Raw genomic sequence first — 18,753 nt, 5'->3', positions numbered from 1 at the left:
GTTCTACACTGGTCTCTGAGACAAACTTCAGGGCTAAAAAAAATCCCATGGGTGTGTACGAACAAATTTGCCCATAATAACAATTGATACATGAGGCCCCTGGTGACTGAAGGCCATAGCAGATGATTTACATCATTTTCATACACAAACCATTCAGTGACCCCTCATGCCCTGTGGATGGGGGTATACTGTCATCCTGGAACAGACCACTCCCATCAGGATAGAGATGTTTCATCATAGGATAAAGGTGATCACTAAGAGTAACTTTGTATTGATTTGCAGTGACCCTTCCCTCTAAGGGGACAAGTAGACAAACCATGCCAGGAAAATGCCCCCCCCCCTCAGCATAACAGAGCCCCCAGACCCCCTCACTGTAGGGGTTCAAGCATTCAGGTTTTTCCTTTTATTTGTCACTTGTCTGCATATATATACACACACACACACACACACACACACACACACACACACACACACACACACAACCTTTGGTACCTTCTTAGCCATTACCAACAGTGGCAGTAAATGTCCGTCCAGCCATTCATTATCCAAACCGCTTATCCTACTCTCAGGGTTGCGGGGATGCTGGAGCCTAGCGATTTTTATTTTACTTATTTAACAAAATGACAATAAAAACGTGTTATTGACTAATCCAATCAGACTAAAAAAAGAAAAATAGTAAAATTGGAATTGATGTACAACAGTACGAAACTTCTGCATTACTATGTAATTACCAGCAGAGGGCGTCCTTTTCCACCACGATTGTTTGTGTGCACGCGTTTGTTTTTGTGTGTTGTGCTTTAATCTTTGATGGTTAAGAACACAAATTGGTCGTCACAGAGTGAGGACATTTCAGCCGGGCCTCCCTTCAAGGATCTATGTTAGGGTTGGGTCTTGGGTTTAGGGTTAGAATTAGGTTAAAGTCAGGGTTAAATTAGGCATGTAAATAGGATTGTTACGGTTAAGGGATAGGCCGTAATCAATGGAGTCCTCACAAAGATAGAAGTACAAGAATCTGTCTGTTGGGTGCTTGGTTAATTATTGACCCCTTAATCAGAATTTGTCTGTCTCACTTCAGTTCAGATACCTTTATTTGCACAACACACACACACACACACACACACACACACACACACACACACACACACACACACACACACATCGCCAAACATGAATTTGAGCATAAATGATAGAAATAAAACGAGATAAAGCTAATTCCTTAGTAAATCATCAGGATCTTCACATAAATGGTTCTGTACAGTAAATGAGTGACAAAATGGAATACATGCCTTCATAAAACAGATTACAGCATGGATCTGTTCATGAGATTATGGCATAATTTTATACTGTGAAGAGTTTGGATGTTTCAAAATTTTGTCCAAAAAGACTTTTTTTCCCCCATTAGTACTTAATCTTGGAACATATAGCTGACAGTCAACTGAGTCTACATTGTCAGCAGCTTTTTTTTAAAAACATTTTTATTATTATTTTTTAATCTGGGCTCATAAACTATTGGGGTAATTTGTTTTAACGTTTTGGAAGCACATACCTTTAATGGTTTTGTTAAATGGTGGACTGCTCCCTCCGGGTGGGGGATGAGTTGGTGCCTCAGGTGAAGGAGTTCAAGTATCTCGGGGTCTTGTTCGCGAGTGAGGGTAGGATGGAGCGGGAGATTGACAGGTGGATTGGTGCAGCGTCAGCAGTAATGCGGACGTTGTACGGGACCGTTGTGGTGAAGACGGAGCTGAGCCGGAAGACAAAGCTCTCAATTTACCAGTCAATCTTCATTCCAACCCTCACCTATGGTCATGAGCTTTGGGTAGTGACCGAAAGGGTGAAATGAGTTTCCTCCGTAGGGTGTCTGGGCTCAGCCTTAGAGATAGGGTGAGGAGCTCGGACATCCGGAGGGAGCTCGGAGTAGAGCTGCTGCTCGTTCGCGTCAAAAGGAGCCAGTTGCGGTAGTTCGGGCATCTGACTAGGATGCCTCCTGGGCGCCTTCCTTTGGAGGTTTACCGGGCACGGCCATCTGGGAGGAGACCCCGGGGTAGACCCAGAACTCGCCGGAGGGACTACATGTCCAATCTGGCCTGGGAACGCCTTGGGATCCCCCAGGAGGAGCTGGAGGGCGTTGCTGGGGAGAGAGACGTCTGGCGTGCCCTACTTAGCCTGCTGCCACCGCGACCCCACCCCGGAGAAGCGGCTGATGAATGAATGAATGAATACTTTTGATAATGATTTTTTGCCAATATTGATCAGGAATCAGGAACGCTTCGTCATTTCACTTCATGCACTTGCGTACATGAAATGAAACGAAATGGCGTTTCCCCCCCGCCCACTGCAAGTACAACACAAAGACAAAAACACATCCAAAAACTACAAGAACACACATATCCAAACTAACACAAATATCAAAACTAAAAAAAAAAAATCACTGTTCAAGGGAAGGAACGCCTGCCAGGATGAATGTCGGAACCGCCGGTCTGCATGGGCTAGCAGTTAGCTTAGCCCATGCAGTTAGCAGTTAGCTTAGCCCACCCCGCTAACGCGTCCTGTCAGACCGCCCTCGGCATTTCCTCCTCGGGCGCAGCTCCAGGCAGGGGCCGTGGTCCCCGGGCCCACCGGACGAAGCAGACCGAGCTCCCCCAGCCGGACACACCTCCCCGCACTCGTGCACGGTATCACGCCGAAGCGTTGTAATACCTCACAACATCGAAACCCCACAGCCAATGCTAGGTGAGGCCGTCGCCAGACCGCCCTCGGTGTTATGGGAACTTCCGGTCTTGCGTGGGGTAGCAGTTAGCTTAGCCTGCCCCGCTCTCCCAGCCATCAAACGAAGACAAAACTTAGACGTAAGACGTGGACAAAGACACTGCATGGACGGTACTGGGTGAGGCGGAGGCCGCCGCAAATGTGACTTCGCGCCGCCATTTTCCGACACCGGCATCGGTTGAGGCCGCTGCAAACACGAACTCTGTCGGAGGACGTCTCCGGTGCTCTGCCCTGTAAATTTGTGCCGGGTTTTATGTGCAACTAGACCCCAAAATTTCACTTCTATTAAGAGCTATCGGTTGGATAACTGAATTAAAGCTTTATCAACCAAGTTTTATTGCGGGGGTTAAATCTCGGCAGTAGTTTTCTGATGGTGTGGCGTCCTCTGCCGTGTTTCTTATTACCTCCCAGATGAAGGGACCGGCCCCACTGTTGCAGTTTGTTACATGGCTGACAGTTGTTCCACACAATGAGTCATTTTCCCGAGATTTTTTTTTCTGAAGCTCATAACTTGACCACCCCCCCACACAGTATTCTCCAGTTTTCCAGGGAGGTAATGCTATGATTCAGTCCTTGTTGGTGAGAAGAGACATTTAATCTGTCATCCATGTGCACTCCAGGAGATGTTTTGTACGAGAGTTGCTATTCGTTGATATGGCTATTTATTAACTTATTTGTATATGTGTTTTATGAATGCTCAACAGTCCAGGTAAGAAAATCAAAGAAGGTTGAATCAGTTCATCTGGATACAACGTTTCATCACTCATGCAAATGTGGGTGTGACTATTAACTAGAGTAGGGGTGGCTAACCATGGAGAGCTATGTGTATGCAGGTTTTAATTCCAGCTGAACCCCACACCAGGTGATTTCACTGATACGTTCTTCTTCTTTGGTTGAAGGGTTGCTAATCAGTGAAATCACCTGGTTTGGAGTCGGGTTGGAATGAAAACCTGCATACACATGGCCCTCCATGGTACATGGTTAGCCACCCCTGAACTAGAGTTTTGATTGCCATGTGTACTGTTTACAGGATTGGGGAATGGTTGCAATCACAGCATTGTAAAATGGCGACAGGTGTACGCTTAGCCCCCCCCCCCTCGATTCAGGGATGATCGTTCCCTATTCACATAGATGGCCTCTTTGACTCCCCGTTCAAACCAGCGTTCCTCCCCATCAAGGATGTGCACATCCTCATCCTTGAAAGAGTGGCTACTAGTCTGTAGATGGGTGTAGACTGCAGAGTCCTGAACTGATGTGTTAACTCTTCTGTGTTGTGCCATCCTCTTGGCCAGGGTCTGTTTGGTTTCCCCGATGTACAAGTCATGGCAGTCCTCCTGGCACTCAACAGTGTACACTGTATTGCTCTGTTTGTGCTGGGAGACCCAACTGGACCAACTCCTGGTGCAGCGTGTTTTGGGGTTTGAAAGCAGCTGAGCTTTGAAAAATGTGTTTATAAAATACGTGCCTCAGGGTGGCACAGTGGTGCAGGGGTTAGCACTGTCACCTCACAGCAAGAAGGTCCTGGGTTCGAACCCCGGGGTTGTCCAACCCTGGGGGTCATCCTAGGTCGTCCTGTGTGGAGTTTGCATGTTCTCCCCGTGTTTGTGGTGGGTTTTCTCCAGGTGCTCCGGTTTCCCCCACCATCAAAAAAAAAACACACATGTCAAGGTTAATACTCCTGTCTGTGCCCTTGACCAAGGCATGGCAAGACAAACTGGAGTTGGTCCCCGGGTGCTGCACGGCGGCTGCCCACTGCTCCTAGCTACACAGCTAGGATGGGTTAAACACAGAGCATAATTTCCCTGCGGGGATCAATAGAGTATATCATAGTCACAAAAAAAAAGAAAATCAGCTTTTCCGACACTCCCTCTACATATGGAATCACTGCTGGTTTACGCTTAGGCAGCTGTTGTCCTCCTCTCTTCCATCAGCTGGTGCACTGTTTGGCTCCCTGGCTTTGACAAATGCCCAGTTAGGATAACCACATGTATCCAGGGCCTGTTTAATGTGGGATTTCTCCCCTTCCCTGGCCGCTGTGTCGGTGGGGACATTGTCGGCTCGGTGGTACAGCGTCCTGATGACTCCTAGTTTGTGCTCCAGTGGATGATCAGAGTCAAACCTTAAGTACTGATCAGTATGTGTTGGTTTACGGTAAACGTCATTAAATGTCCCCCATCACCAATTGCAATTTCACAGTCTTAAGAAGGCTAACCTGTCATTTTTCACATCTTCCCTGGTGAACTTGATGTGGTTGTCCACAGAGTTAATGTGGTTGGTGAAATGTGGTACATCCTGAGATTTAATTTTAACCCAGGTGTCGTCCACAAATCTGAACCAATGGCTAGGTGGTGTCCCTGGACAGGACATAAGAGCCCTCTTTTCCACTTCCTCCATGTACAAGTTGGCCACTACAGGTGAGTGGGGACCCCATAGCACACCCATGCCTCTGTCTATAGTACTGTATGTGAAATACGTGGACTGTAGACAGATCCAGGAGCAGACACCCTTGGTCATTGTTAAGTGTGGTCTTCTTGCTAAGGGTGGGGTCATTTTGTAATTTCATATGGACTACTTCCACTGCTTCATCAGCAGAAACGCACGTGAAGAGAGACTTGGGGGCGGCACAGTGGGTCGGTGGTTAGTGCTGTCGCCTCACAGCAAGAAGGTCCTGGGTTTGAATCCCAGGGTTGTTCAACCTTGGGGGTCATCCCAGTTCGTCCTGTGTGGAGTTTGCATGTTCTCCTCGTGTCTATGGTGGGCTTTCTCCAGGTGCTCCAGTTTCCCCCACCATCAAAAAGACATGCATGTTAGGGTTTATACTCCTGTCTGTGCCCCTGACCGAGGCATGGCAAGACGAACTGGAGTTGGTCCCCAAGTGCTGCACGGCGGGCGGCTGCCCACTGCTCCTAGCTACACAGCTAGGATGGGTTAAATGTAGAGCATAATTTCCCCACAGGGATTAATAAAGTAAAAATAAATAAATAAATATATATCTCAAAAAAGACCATTGTTTCATCCTCCTCCATAATGATGTCTCTCACCTTATCCACAAAAATCAGTGTTGTGAATGTAATGTTCATCACTGCCTACCAACGGGTTAAGAATAGATGCATGAAACAGATGTCATGGGTCACTGAGTTAATGATACAAACAATAGGGTGTAATGGCACGTAATGGCACGTTCGGTGGTTATGCCGCTATTGTTTATAAGGGTGGGGACACCTGCGGTCAGTTTAGACTGAAGAGATCCCTTAAGATGAGTGATGAAATGTTTCTGTCAAACGTATCCAGATGAGCCGATTCAACTTTCTTTAATTAATTTTATATGTTTTATTCATATTATGCTATAAATCCAAAGATGTAAAGCTAAGATTACAACCTTTACATCCTCCCTGATTTAATCTGGAGTGTTGTGTTGTTAACTGTGCTGCAACATCCGTTTTCAAGATACATCTCCTTAATGATGTGGTATACCTCTGTCACTCTCCCTCCCCCTCTCTCTCCTTCTGTCTGTCTCCGTCTCTTCATCCCTCTGTCTTTCTCTCTCGCTGTACTTTAGTGAGGCTCAGACCCTTGCTGCTGGGGGTGGTCTCATCCTTGACTTGGCCATTGCACATCCTTTTTGCTGCCTTTTGTTTTTTGCTCTTTTTTTCTTTCTTTCAGCATTTCTTCTTTGCTTTCACTTTCCTATTTGTTCATTTCAGTTGTTTTCCCTCGTTAGCCTGTCCCAAGTTGCCACCACCCTTCAGTGTTTTACTATTTGCTTGAATAATGGATTTTTTGTGAGACTGTTTTAAGATTTCACTTCCACATTTCCCCCGAGAAGGGAACACGGGGAGTGGATTGACAGAGCATGACTGAAGAAATAATTTTTTTTTTTTTTTGGTTAATGAGGAGTTTGGCATGGGAAGATGATTAAGCTCAGAAGAAAAGCTAAAAGTTGGACTCTGGAAAGGTCACTGAGGTGGGTATGGAGCAGAGTGAAAGCAGGATTAGAGGGTGAGTGAGTGAGAGGGATTGATCGGGGGACCTGAGGAGGACAGTAGTTCAGGAGTGAAGAATATACTGATCTCATATTAGTCAGAAACCTAAAATTGGAGAGATGAAGCTTTCCAAGCGGTTACATAAATCATGACTGAGAAGTGAGTGTGTCATAAAAAAAGAGGACGGTAATGTTAGAAATAGGTGAATATCAATGTAGGTTTACAATCCAGTATGAAAAGCGCTCTGATTTGAGAGATATTCTAATATTGCGACATCCTTGATACATTTCAAGGTCTTCCCCCTCTGTATGGTCTCTATTATACTGTTGCTTAGCATTTTGCTGTAGAGTGAATAATAGAAGAAATCACATCACAGCCACTGTCGTGGTGGTGTGACATATTTAACATTCTTGAGAAAAAAAAAATTAGGTTGACGTCAATCGTCCCTCTGCAAGTATGTGACCCTCTGATCCCATTTTTAAAAGTGAAAGTCACCCATTGTCAACCTCCTCTCTGTCTATCTGCAGCAGGGATAGCACACGAAAAACACCTGCGGTCGTCCCTGATTGTTCTGCATCTCTGGAGTGAAAGAGCTCTTTCCCCAGCCGTCAACTGATGTATTGTGACGTCATTTGGCAGCCGTAAAACCTTACAGGCTAGCAGGGTTTCTACTCTTATCTACTCTAAACACGCTGTTCAATCGGCTGAACTATGACGTTCCCAAAGACTAGCAGAGTATTTTGTGGGTGATCGAGGCTTACAAGCAATGCATTGTGGTACTTGTAGGCGCTCTGGAAAAGCCTGAGCAGGTCAACACTGATTTCTCTGTCAGTAGTGAGGACTTTATTGCTTCAGTCTGCAAGTGTCTCTCCCAACTCAAACTTTTTCAATAAAAGGCCAGCCCATTAGTAAGTATACACGTGTATTTCCCCTTCTCACCTACTGTGAAGTTAATTCAGCTACTCTACATCACAAAAAGAAAAAAAAGATTGTATATTATATAGATAACAACCCAGTTATCTACTCAGTGTCATATAAAGGAAATTAAAGAAAAATGTAATTAGGAATGTCTGGAGATAAATAAAACCGACAGTTAACACAACTCATTGTCCTCCCTATCACTTGATAATTAGTCCTTTGTACTTCCTGAACTGCGTAATGTTTGTACTTTGAGTTCCATGCTCAAACTGTTCCACAATTTTACCCCACAGATTGAAATGCCCATGCTCTTCAAAGTTGTTCGAACACATAATTTGTTGAAGTTTAATTTCCCTCTCAAATTATATTCCCCTTCTCTATCTGAGAATATTTTTTTGTATATTACTCAGTAGTAGATTGGTTCTTGCTATGAATATATGTGCCGTGTTAAATTCCATTAAATCCCTGAACTTCAAGGCACTTGATTTTAAAAAGAGCTTGTTGGTGTGTTCACGATATCCTACATTAATAACTATCCTTATGGCTCTTTTTTGAAGTGTACATAATGGTTGTAGGTTGGTTTTGTAGGTGTTACCCCATACCTCCACACAGTAGATCAGATACGGGAAAATAAATGAACAATACAGAGTGTGCAATGATTTATGATCCAGAATGTGACTTGCTTTTCTCAATGCTCCTTTCCAGATTTGCTCACACGTTATGTGAGGTTTCCAGCATATTTTGTGGCCTAGTATCACACCTAGGAATTTATTTTCATATACTCATTCTAGTCACATATATTTATTAAGTGATTTCCCAATAACTTTGTTTTGTCCAGATTTAAGGATTTTTTTTTGTCAAACCACCGTTTTAATTTTTCCCTTTCTATCATTTCAAAATTTCTAGTTGAGTATATAAAGTAATAGTGCACAAAAACAACATGAAATACCGTGATTGGTATTTGTTTCAGTAACTTATTACAGTTCTATTAAATTCCAATATTTAAAACAATAAAACATTCCTGTTGGCTTCAGCTCAAGTTACAGCACATTCTCTGCTGCAACACCTCTTTATAATGATGAACAGTACAAGCTCTACTGTACTGCAGAGGGTCTCTGCATCCTAGTCTGTATTTTCCTTTCTAGAATTTCCCATTACAGCAACTATATTCTGCATTTTGTGATTTTTGGCAAACTGATCAAATGAGTCAAGATTCAAAGCCTTTGACCTCCGAGACTCAATACTTAGTACACCCAGACTGCTCACTCTGTCATCGGTCATGGTGGACCCGAGTTAAGTTTTCGCCAGCTTCAGCACATAAAAACTCCGCTCACAAGAAGCAGAACTCACTGGGGTCAGATCGCGACTACTATTTTGCAGAGTCTGAAGAGCTCAAAAAACACTTCTTTATACGGCTCAATGAACAGTACCAGCTCTACTGTACTAGACGGTCTCTGCATCCCAGTCTTTATTTTCCTTTCCAAAATTCAGCTGAACTGATGTAGTTCATGCCCCAAGTCATCAATTTTGGAATAATACAATCGAGCAAATGAACAGAGTAGTCTCTTTCAGAAATGCACCACTTTTGGGTTTTAGAGCTTGGATGCTATTCATTATTGTCAGTTTGTCTTTGAAAACTGTCTTAAGCTCATTGAGCATTTGATCAATGACGGGGGTAGAAAAAGATCGTATGAAAACCATCTTTATCTGGTTCTGACTCTGACCTATAGTAGTCAGTACACAGTGTTCACCGAGTTAAGAGCTTAGCCTTTTTTGCCATTTTGCAGCTGGCTGTATTGCAGTATCACATTGCTCAGAAATGTTCAACACTTCATTCCACAAATCATCAAGAGTTGACTCCAGCCTGAACTCATTCAATGTCTGAAACTAAAGCTTCAACTAAATCAACAGCTTTTGAAAAGTCAAGTGATGAAGACTAGTATGTCAGAGAATTTTTGTTTCCTCAAACACTTCACAGAGTGTAACAAGGTGCACAATGAATTCAAGATCTGTGCCAGCAGACCTCAAGCCTCAATAAATCTTTCACCATTACGTTCTTAGGCTATCTCATGCAGTACTTGCTTAAGGGCAGGCAATCTATCCATAATGTTACGCAGAGCTATGAATCAACATGCCCATCGAGTGTCACTTAATCGCTGGAGTTCTCTTGGTGCACCTTCATACATATCTTTGGGTAGTTAGCCATTTAGGATGGACACATAACTGAGATGTGAACATATAGCTTTGCTAGTAAGGAGAAGAACTCCTCTGCCTCTGGGACAGCCTTGACTGTCTCTAGTAAAACTAAACAAGCAGTGGGCATTGCAATGGATGTAAAAGGCATATTTTTGCTTGCTCTTTGATTCTAGCCTGGACCCCAGAATGTTTACCCTCATGACGGCAGCACCATCATATGCTTGGCCTACAAGGTTGTTTGCATTCTAGACCATTACTTTTCAATATGTGGATTATTTTTTCAGTAAGCCCATCTGCGTCTAGCCTCTCAGCAGATTCAAAATGGTGAATACTCTCCTGGATAGCTCCATTGAAATATTACCTGAGTACTAGAGTTTTTTTTTACATCTTTTGTTTCATTTGTCATGATGCTTTAGACTTCACCATTTTTCACCTCTGTAATTTCTGTTTGAACCATGTCTACCAAACAATCCAGAACCTCATTCTGAATGATTTTGCTTGTGTACGTTGCATTATGAATGGAAGTCAAACTTTTTTTAAAAACAGCTTTATCATGGTTAGCAATTGGGATGGGATAGCATCCAGTGCTTTACCTGTGCCCCCGTCCATAGGTTTAGTGGTTATGTCAGGAAGGGCATCCGACATGAAATTTTGCCAATTCAGTATATGCGGATTGACAAGACCATACCGGATCGGTCGAGGCCCGCATTAACATTGGCCAGTAATGGTGCTGTACCATCACAGGGTCCTGATGAAAACTAAAATCTGCTATGGTGACCCCTGAAAAACGGGAAAAAGCTGAAAGAGGAAGATCATGGTTAGCAGTTCTCTCTAGAATTGCCATGAAGTTCCCTTTATTATCTGGGACTGCAGACTTATTGGTGTCCTCTTTGAGCAATGTCTTGTGTGGCAGTAAGTAGTAGCACTTCCCCTGTTGTTTTTGTATATTCCCGATTTTCTCTAACCTGTTTGTTATGTTCTTTGTTTAGGACATTTGCCAGTGTTTCATTAGTTGTTGCAGCTCTCTGATAGTCCCTCCATGCAATCATTGCTTGTGCCACTCAGACTTGAAGGTCCTCCCCTCCTGTCCCCCCATCAAGGTCCTTTGAAACAATTCAAGTTCGGCTGCATCGGTGGGTCTTCTTTATGTTTGCTGATATCTGTGGAGAAAGACATATATATGTAGGACATACTATAGCAATCAAGGAACACCATATGAACTGTAATTACACTGTTTCACAAGCAGTCAAATATTTTTTTTAACATCACAAACCTGATGGTCCAGTGCTTGTGGATGCACAGGTAACAAGTCCTCTGGGCTTTCTCTCATTGGCACTCTCCACTTCCTGCCATTTCTCTTCGGCTCTCTCAACACCTGGATCATCTGGCTCTGTCTCAATGTCTGCCTCATCATCATTTTTATTTTTCGGGGCAGCGAATTTTGATGATAACTATAGAGCAAAAACAATGGAGAGGAATGCACAACACTTCAGCAACCCAGAATATTAATATACTGTTGCTGGCTTGCTTGAATTAATTTCTTGTGGTAGCCTTTGTGCTTACATTTCACAACTATATAGCAAAACCGATGGCGATGAATGTATAGTATGCCATCAACTCAGGCTAACCATTCATTGAGAAATTTTTGTGCAAATACTATCACAAAGCTTACAAGTATTAACCCTTTCGCATGTAAAAGTTTTTATACTATGTAACACACATTACGTTACATGTCTTGATGCATGCTCAATAATCCAGCTGAGAAAATCAAAGAAGGTTGAATCAGTTCATCTGGATACAACGTTTGACAGATATGTTTCATCACTCGGCTAAGTGACATCTTCAGGCTAAACTGACTGCAGGTATCCCCACCCTTTACAAACAATACAGTACAATACAGTTACCCAACGACCGAAACCAACGACCAGTTTCACATGCAAATATGGGTGGGACCATTGATTAGCGTTTCAAAGGCCATGTGTACTATTCACAGAGGATTTGGGAATGTTTGCAATCACAGCAATGGCGACAGATGTAATCTTAGCCCCCCCTCCTCGGTTCAGGGATGGTCGTTCCCTCTTCATATAAACTTAGCACAAAAAGTAAGGAAATTTGTATTTGGTAGATTATTTCTTTGTTGTAACAATGCTTCTTGGCAATAAATCTTATATCAGGCACCTGATTGTCAGCTCCTGGGGTACCAGAAACTCAAAACAAGAGTCAATAGCAACAGCAAAATAAGCTGTTTGGCATTGGAAGCGCAACCCACATACTCAGCTCTGCTGCTCATCCTACAAGTGCATGTTCCTTACAAATGTGGCCCCATTTAAAAGGGAAATAAACAGGCTTTCCAACGGTGTAAGATTTATTGCCAAGAAGCATTGTTACAACAAAGAAATAATCTACCAAACACAAATTTCCTTACTCTTTGTGCTAAGTATAGATGGACTCTGACTCCCCGTTCAAACCAGCGTTAGCGTTCTTCCCTATCAAGGATGTGCACATCCTCATCCCTGAAAGGGTAACCACTGGCCTGTAGATGGGTATAGACTGCAAAGTCCTGGCATTTTAGCTCTTCTGTGTTGTGCCATTCTTTTGGCCAGCATGTTTAGTTTCCCCAATATACAAGTCACTGCAATCCTCCTGGCACCACGTACACTACAAACAGAGGTGCCAGGAGGATTACCGGGGAAACCACACAGATGCTGGCCAAGAGGATAGTACAACACAGAAGAGCTAACACGTGAGGCCAGGACTCCACATTCTACACACATCTACAGGCCAGTGGCCACTCTTTCAAGGATGAGGATGTGCACATCCTTGATAGGAAGGAATGATGGTTTGAATGGGGAGCGAAAGAGGCCATCTTTGTTTAGCGGGAACAACCACCCCTGAACCGGGGGGCTAAGAGTACATCTGTCACCATCTTAAGGCTATGACACACCAGACTGATGGTTGGCCGTCGGGCCGTTGGTGAGCATCTGTGGCCCTAGTTTTTTCGATATGTCCCACACCGTTGGCACTAGTCGGACCCTTGTCGGCAGCTTTTCGGCTGATTCAGCATGTTGATTCAGCATGTTGAATCGGTGGTGGAGTCCATCGGTGAGAGAGATCACTCTGTTGGCTGTTCAGTTTAGTGAATCAGTGCATGAGAACAGAAATGGAAGTTACGAAAGCAAGCAAACGACAAAGTCAAGAGGCCACACACAGAAGGCTCTTCTGATTTTTTTGTCTTCATCTCACCTGGATATTTCAAGAAGCTAATATTTTCACATTGACATGGCAATCTGGAATGAAGAAACTGAAGACTAGCTGATCAGCATGATTCAGGAGAGGCCAGCTCTGTACGACATTACAGAAAAACGTTATGCCAGTGAGCGAGAGTTGAGTGAAAAAGTTAAGCAAATGCTGCTTTGTTTACGGATCGTATAGCCATACTCCTGGGTCTTCCCGTTTCAAATTTTGAATGACGAATACAGACTACCGTCACCTGCTGGTGTGGAGTTATTTCCTCTTACGCAGGCGCAGAACATACATGCTAGTTGGCTGTTGGCTGTGGTCTTAGCAGTGTGTTCAAGTGCTACTTTTTGGCCCAGACACAGGTGACGCCACAGTCGGCCTTCGTTGCCGCTAGTTCTCTGATGCCGGTTTGGTGTGTCTGGGCCCTTACAATGCTGTGATTGCAAACTTTCCCAAATCCTCTGGATAGTACACATGGCCTTTGAAACTAATCAATGGTCACACCAATATCTGCACATGAAACTGGTCGTTGGTTTCGATCGTTAGGCAACTGTATTGTACTTTGTTTATAAGGGGTGGGGATACCTGCAGTCAGTTTTACGGAAGATGTCACTTAGTTGAGTGATGAGTGACCAAACGTATCTGTCAATAAACATTGTATCCAGATGAACTGATTCAATCTTTGATTACATTACATGGTTTGTTGTTTTCATTAGCATTAAAGCTTCTCATAGTTCTCAGTTAGCGTTTGCTATATTTTTAATGTTAAAGCGTTGCTTCCTCAAAGCTAAAATTAGCTAGAATTTTTACAATTTACTTTACTAATCACACCGGTTTCAGCATACACGCTAAATGGCTAATCACACCGGTGTGACCGTATGCGCGAAAGAGTTCATGCAAGCAAATGGTTAGCTATAGCTGTTTACACTGGCTGCTATTAAGTTAACTAGTCAACAACATTTCCTGACCAGAAGTCTTATCTTGTAACAATTGTACAAATAAAATAGTTTTGCTAACCTTCAGTTCTTTGTGGTAGTCTCGCAACATTTAGCTTTGATTCTTGCTTCTGGTCAGAGCTGGCAGGTGGTTGGTCTCCTACTTTCTTTCGCGTTTCAGCCAGCGCTGGTGTATCGCTCTAATGAATCTGATTAGAATGTTGAGCCACATTTGTTCTGTCGTTCACGTCAGCACCATATCATCGCAAGGGTCCGGGGGGGGGGGGGGGTCCAAGCTCAGTGTTACAGGGGCACTGGCCCCTGTTGGCCCCTCCCCAAAACCGCCTATGCCTAGGGACCATTCAGTACGGGGTCCCGCTGGTTTTTACAAAACCATTCCCATCAGCAGCGGCACTGCTGAATGAAGTTTCAGCAGCTAAGAGTTACTGTCTCAATGCATGCTCAATAATCCAGATAAGAAATTCAAGTAAGGTTGAATCAGTTCATCTGGATGCAACGTTTATTGACAAGATACGTTTCATCACTCAACTAAGTGACATCTTCAGTCTGAACTGACCGACTGAAGATGTCACTTAGTTGAGTGATGAAACGCATGTCAATAAACGTTGCATCCAGATGAACTGATTCAACCTCCTTTGAGCTAAGAGCTAAGATTAAACTGAATTCAGATTTATTTATACAGTACAGAGCATTTGAAGTGTCTTTACTTCACCGAACACCTAACTGCTCTTTCATTGTGGAGTCAGATAAACATGTAAAATGTCTATGCAAGTGTATGCTAAGGCTACGTTTAGACTGCCTGGTACCCAATTCCAATTTTTTGCTCATTTGTGTAGTATGACCTTGTAACCAGGAAAAAGCATGGACTCAAGATATTTTCTGATCTGATTTTGACTACATTCATTTGTGGAAACAAATTGGATAGGAATCCAATATCTGCCACCGTGGCTCTCATGTAAACTACACAGATCGGATTTTTCAGGTCAGTTTGATTCGCACATCATTCAAAATGCGACACTCTTGTTACACATGTTGTGGGTCACTGATATGAGCTTACCTTCTCCTGCTGTGTAAGATCTTTAAACTTTTTCTTTGGGACCAAATTGTACATCCCCATCTTCCTCTTCACAACTTTAGTTTCTGAAAAACAAGACTAGGTTAAAACCAGAGATGGGGACTCGAGTTGCCGACTTGCACTCAAGTCGCGTTTAAGTCACACACAGCGACTTGAGACAATCTTTATTTTTTATTTTTTGGCGCATTAACATTAAGGAAGGTTTTTAAAGATAATGTTTCCACCCTTTCATTTTTTTCAACATGCTTTGAAACATTTTATTTTCCTCATCTTGTCTTTTGCCCAGTTTTATTTTTGACCATAGGAATTATAAATGTTGTTTTGGATTTAATGTCGTCGCTATAGATATCTGACGTCTATCATCAGACAGTGGCAGTGATGCAACTTTTTGTGCAGCTCCTGTTCTGCCACTTGCTGAGCCAACAGCATTGTAATAATAATCAAACTGGAAGCTGTTTTTATTGTTTGTCACATTTGGCCACATTTTTCTCATATATTGTATTTGGGTATTTACGTGGGTTTCCTCCAGGTGCTTCGGTTTCCTCCCACAGTCCGAAGACATGTAGGTCAGGTGAATCGGCCATACTAAATTGTCCCTAGTCTCTGTTTAGGCAGGGAAATGTGTGCAGTCTACGGCCACACGACTGTCCAATGTGCAGGCCAGAAAGAAGGAAAAAATTGATACCGATGACAACGAGCAGGTTAACGTATGGAGCGGTATTACTGGTGGCAAAAAACAAAACAAAACAAAAAACGCAACCTTTGTTATATGGCGTTATTAGGATTCAAGCTCAGCGATATTCCCGGCTGCCCCCTGAATTCGCTACATTGGTGTCAGAAGTGGGATGATGAGACCGTGAGGCCACTGGAAGTGTGTGCACCCAGAGGCCTGAGGGAGCTGATATGCTGAAGCGCGGGGGCGCGCTTCCCAAAGGAGGGGGATAGTGTAGCGATCATGAATGAGTAGACTTGCTAGCCGGTTGGCTAATGGGTCGGACCCTTTAGTCGGCTGGTTAACATAGTTGCCCGTGGTGCGAGAGACCCGGGTTTGTGTCCTGGCTGCGGCGGTCCCCAGCTGCCCCCTGAATTCGCTACATTGGTGTCAGAAGTGGGCTGGTGAGACCGTGAGGCCATCAGGAGCACGTGCACCCAGAGGTGGGGGGAAACTGGTATGCTGAAGTGCGGGGACACGCTTCTCGAAGGAGGAGGGTAGTGTAATGACCACAGATGACTAGACTTGCTAGCCCTTGACTAACGGGTTGGACCCTTTAGTCGACTGGTTAACTTAGTCACCTGTGGTGCGGGAGACCCAGGTTCGCGTCCTGGCTGCGGTGGGACTTTATCAGAAGGGCCCCTTTAGTATGCTTCGCCCCCTCTGTGCTGAGAGCCTAGCTCCGCCCCTGCAAGTCGTTGATCGCTTTTGCGTATGACCTTGATTTTTTTGGGGTAAGTAATCAAGTTCTTGTTCTTTTCTGTATATTAGGAAACACGCATTTGTCAGCTAACTTATAAGGCGCATTCCAACATCTAGCATTAGCGTCCAACACGCCCCTATTCTAACAACTGTTGTGCAGCAGATAGACATCTTAATATTTCTCCATCATCTCCTCCTCCTAGAAAACGTCTATCATAGAATTAAGACATCTTTGCTCCTTACATCAAAAAAAAGAAGAAAAAAAGAAAGGATTTTGGTAGGTACCTATTTCTGGAAACCTTTTATTGACACGTTGAATAGAGAGCCTTGATTTTTCCAGTGTCATGGCTGCTATACCTCTGTGTGTTTGCGTGTAAGTGTTTATCCTTGTATATACATTGATATGTGTGTGTATCTATGCCACAGATGTAGAATGTATTGTTGGGCTATCTCTCCGTCTCCCTCTCTCTCTCTTCTCCTCGTCTCTCTCTCTCTCTCTCTTCCTCTCTCCTCTCACTCTCTCTCTCTCTCTCGTCTCTCTCTCTCTCTCTCTCTCTCTCTCTCTCTCTCTCATCTCTCTCTCTCTCTCTTCTCTCTCTCTCTCTCTCTCTCTCTCTCTCTCTTTCTCTTTCTCTCTCACTCTCTCTCTAGCAAGGAATGTATACCTTTAGAAGACCATGCAATTCAAGTGTGTGTGTGTGTGTGTGTGTGTGTGTGTGTGTGTGAGAGAGAGAGAGAGAGAGAGAGAGAGAGAGAGAGAGAGAGAGAGGAGGAGAGAGAGAGAGAGAGAGAGAGAGAGAGAGAGAGAGAGTGAGTGAGTGTCTGGACGGCCGGGTGTCGTACAGCTTTCAGAGAAAAGAGTCGCTGGCAGGAATGTGGGCAATGTTAGAAGGAAACCCCGTTATGGAAATCTGATTTCCTGACTAACTGGCTGACTGACTGTAGTATAGACACTGTCTCGACCGACTGGCTGATTCGTTAGTTAGCCCACTAGTTGGCTGGATAACTCAAAGACTGAACAATTTTATGACCGACTAAGGTTTTCATTTTTTTTCTTTGTTTCTTGATACCCCCACCTCCAAAAGACTTGACTCATGTTATGTAGCAATCGCAGCAAATGTGCTAAATTTTAACTGAATTCATTTTTCTTGATTGCTTTCTTTTATTCACATCCCTAAACAATAAAGGTTAGAATTCAAGTAGAACCACACACAGCACCTTTAGGAGACTAGTTATCAACTTTTTTTTAATCAAAATACTCAAATGATAACTAATGATCAGTCCAACTGTCCTAATAATTAGCCTCACGATCGACCGTTTAAACTATCTGACTGATTATTGCCCAGTTGACCTGACTTGTAGGCTGACTGCCTGTACGTGTGACAGACAGACAGATAATGAAACACTGGACTAAAACGTAACACCCGGTCTGCTGCCGCCAGTGTGTCAGAGAAAAACAGGTAAAGCTGCTGCAGCCTGCCCTTCTTCACAGCACAGCAGCAGCCTCTTAACACATCATATTCATTCATATCACACCGTCTACGGAGCAGTGTGCATTTCTGTGCAGTTTTTTCCCCCCCCAAAGCAAATGAAGGGTTCACTCGGTTCCTGGAGCATTTTTTCCCCCTAAAATGTTTTTACGAGCAAACGAAACAGAGAAATACAAGGCTTTCGTACAACGATGGTAGATAAACGGTCTTTGTCAGTATGCGCGTGTATTATCTGTGACATCACCAGGGGGCCGTTTTGAAGGTATAGCTACAATGAGTACAGTAAACCACAGACTCTGAACTGGGAGGGGTTGATCACTTGCTTACAGCCCTGCTTGGCTAAATGCAGACCGGAGGAGACATAGGGGAGCGAGCAACATCACAAGCAGGTTAATTGCCCTGTCCTTCCCCCCCATAGGCTGCTGTTGTTGATGAGAGGATAGCAAGCCCTTTCTAACCTTACACTCCTTTCCCCATTGTCATGACAATGTCTGTTTGGCTCATCAAAACAAAGCCAAATGTTTTTTTATTGTATCACATTTTGGGTTTACTACGAACAACTAATTGCTCTTGAATTCCTACACTATGTATAAGACCTGCGGTGGAATCAGGACAAAAATGCCACAGTGCGAATGTTTTTTCACCGCCACAATTGCAAGAAGAAGAAAGCCTTTATTGTCATTGTATAGGATACAGCGAAATTAGAACGCTGCTC

Source organism: Lampris incognitus, chromosome 3, assembly GCF_029633865.1.
Source record: "Lampris incognitus isolate fLamInc1 chromosome 3, fLamInc1.hap2, whole genome shotgun sequence".
NCBI classification, from domain to species: Eukaryota; Metazoa; Chordata; class Actinopteri; order Lampriformes; family Lampridae; genus Lampris; species Lampris incognitus.
This window is presented reverse-complemented; position numbering follows the sequence as displayed.